This window comes from Magnolia sinica, chromosome 10, assembly GCF_029962835.1.
Source record: "Magnolia sinica isolate HGM2019 chromosome 10, MsV1, whole genome shotgun sequence".
Lineage (NCBI taxonomy): Eukaryota > Viridiplantae > Streptophyta > Magnoliopsida > Magnoliales > Magnoliaceae > Magnolia > Magnolia sinica.
The window spans coordinates 68,238,155-68,241,234 of record NC_080582.1 but is presented as its reverse complement, the minus strand read 5'-3'; the positions used below and the strand labels follow the sequence as shown (position 1 = coordinate 68,241,234).

The 3,080-nt window shown below is 36.6% G+C and overlaps 1 non-coding gene across 1 annotated transcript; it reads left to right on the top strand.

The window, feature by feature from the left end:
• Positions 1–2,751: 2,751 nt before the first annotated feature.
• On the top strand, positions 2,752–2,858 carry LOC131217951 (small nucleolar RNA R71). Its single transcript, XR_009157531.1, has one exon. It is a non-coding gene; the product is annotated as a small nucleolar RNA R71 (small nucleolar RNA).
• The last annotated feature ends 222 nt before the right edge of the window (positions 2,859–3,080 follow it).

The window sequence follows — 3,080 nt, the reverse complement described above, 5'->3', positions numbered from 1 at the left end:
TAGGTTATCTTTAAACATCCCAATTGTTAGTCTCATTAGCCAAGGATGGTGGAATGGGATATTATGCCTGAGTTGTCAGCTTATGCTGGGTGACAAACACCCCCCTCCCCCCATAATGACTTTTGAGCTTTATTAAAATGATTGTTTGAAATTGGAATAATAATGGTTGGGCTAATCATGCATTTTCATGGCATATGGTCTTTTTCGGGTGCCTAGTTCTCCTTAGGCATACCTTTAAGTACTTTTCTGGGTGGTTAGTTCTCCTTAGGCGTACCTTTTTGTACTTTTCAGGTGACTAATTCTCCTTAGGCAATCTATATTATATGATTTTTTTTCCACATGACTAGTTCTCCTTGGGCGACTTTTTACCAGCTGGATGTGCATCCCCAAGTCTGTGAGTATGTGCATGCATCCATGTATTTAAACAAGATTATCTTTGTGAAATTTATTTAATGAATGTGTATCTAATGAACCTTATCTGATTTCCATGATAATCATTCTGTAATATTTATTATACACTGTCTCTGATAACTATGCTTAATTATCTTAATGATATGATAAATCTTAGGGGTTATACCTCACCGGATAGCCATTGATGCTATCGAACCGTACTCAGTGTGCAGGAGACACAGATGATATACATACTGGTGTTCATGTAGAATAGGAGGAGCCAAATGACCTTGCGACTCTCTTTCCTAATTTCAGTCCATTTTAATTTATACTATTATGTTTTGTAATAAGTTAAGACATTGGTTTGTATAAGTTTTTGGGTAACCACTTAAAATCCTGGTAACGTATATATGGACTCCCTCTTATACTTAATTGTTTCCATTCCGCTATATTACTAACTCTGATAAAAAAAATGTACGTAAAATTTGAGTTACAGTTAAAGGTTAACAGTCGGGTTTTTGAAAAATGAGTAGTGTACTCGGGTTTCAAGAACTGGGGTGTTACAACAGTAGAGGCACTACATCAATTTGGGGTAATTCTTCAAATTGTGGCCTCCACCGGTTGATTTCAAGTTCACCATAGTATCCAGTATGGTTCTTATCTCCCTAATCATATCATCTTCTAAATCATGGGAGTGGGTTAGGCACGTCTCTAGAGGGTCAGAGGATAAGGTCAGAAGAGTTATATCTTCCACGAAAGAATCAATCAGGTTAATATTGTAGGAATCGTCATCATCTTCTAACTGTTTGCCTGTATTGAAAAAGATATTTAGCTCTAATGTTATATTTTCAAAATATAAACTTGTGACTCCATTCCTATAAATAATGATTGCATTTGATGTGGCAAGGAATGGGTGACCAAGAATTACTAAAATTTGAGTGCTCATGTCCACGATGGGTTAAGTATCCAAGATGATAAAACCTATTGGGTAGTAGAATTCATTAACCTAGACTAACACATCCTCAATTATCCCTCTCGGTACACAAACTGAGTGATCGACAAGTTGTAATGTGGTCCGGGTGGGTTTTAAATCACCTAGACCCAGTTGTTCGTAGATTGAGTATGGGATTAGATTTATGCTTGCTCCTATGTCAAGAAGTGCGTGCTCAATACAGTAATTCCCAATTACACAACCAATGGTTGGGCTACCAGGATCTTTGTATTTCTGTAGCACATCTTACTTTAGGATGGCACTCACTTTTTCTGTTAAAAATATTTTCTTTTGAATATTTTGCTTTCTTTTGGTCGTTCACAAATCTTTCAAAAATTTGACATACAAGGGTATTTATTTAATGGCATCCAGTAGAGGAATATTGACCTTCACTTGTTTTAGCACCTCTAGAATGTCTTGAGAATTGAGAGGGATTTTAGTGTAATTAACCATTGGGGGAATGGTGCAATTGGCTTGCTTCGAAGATCCGGTTCTAATTCTTGTGAAGCAGTGATAGGTCTATCAGTTTCATCTATTTCTAGGTCTAGAGACTTTTTAGCCCTTACTGGAATAGATTTGTCAATTGTTTTCCCACTCCTAAGGGTGGTGATAGCTTTAGCTTGCTCCATTAGATTTGAAGAGCTTGGATCACTTATTTAATATTACGGTTTAAGATTGGGAAAAGGTTGAGAAGGAAGCATCCCCTTCTCTATAACCGTAATACGTGAATCTATCTTTTGCATAGTTTTTGTAAGCTCTTGTAATGCTTAGGTAAGCTCCTGAGTTTGTGTGGAATTTTAAACCGGTTCATCTTGAGGTTTCTCTTGATTTGGAATTTGATTAGGGAATCTTTGAGGAGTAGCATTTTGTCCATTCCTCCAATTAAAATTTGGATGATTTCTCTAACTAGGATTGTATGTATTAGAGTTAAGTCCATTGAAAGGTCTTTGGTAATTATTCACGGCATTAGATTGCTCATTCAGTACCTCTTGAAAAGCAGGTATTGTTGGGCAGTTTTTAGTTATGTAAATGTTGCAAGCACAAATACCACAAACAGTTTCCTTAGCCTTATCCTTCTTTAGTTCCATGGCCTTGAATTTCCTTATGAGATTAGCCACTTTAGCATTGATATCATCATCCTCGTTCAAAAGCTATATTCCGCCCTTCTCCTTTAATTGAGCGGGCCTAGAGGTGGTGCTCGATTTTGGGGAGAGTCATATGATTGTCAATTTTCAGCAAGTCTATCCAAATAATCCCACACATCATCAACATTTTTATTCATGAATTCCCCATTGCATATTGTCTTGACCAATTGGTGCATGGAAGATGTCAGTCCATCATAGAAAAAGTGTATAATGCGCCACGTTTCAAAACCATGTTGTAGGCATGATCTGACAAGATCCTTAAACTGCTCCCAACATTAGAAGAATGTTTCATCTTCCTTTTAGGCGAAGTTCATGATTAACTTTCTAAGGGTGTTCGTTTTATAATGTGGGAAAATTTTATTTATGAACTCCCTTATCATATCGTTCCATCGACCAATAAATCGAGGATGTAGTGAATGCAACCACATCTAAGCTTTCTCTTTCAAAGAAAAGGGAAAGAGTTTCTACTTGACCGTGTCATTGAACACGTTAGGAAAATATAAAGTGGCTATGATCTCATTAAACTGTTTCAAGTGTAAATATGAATTTTCAGA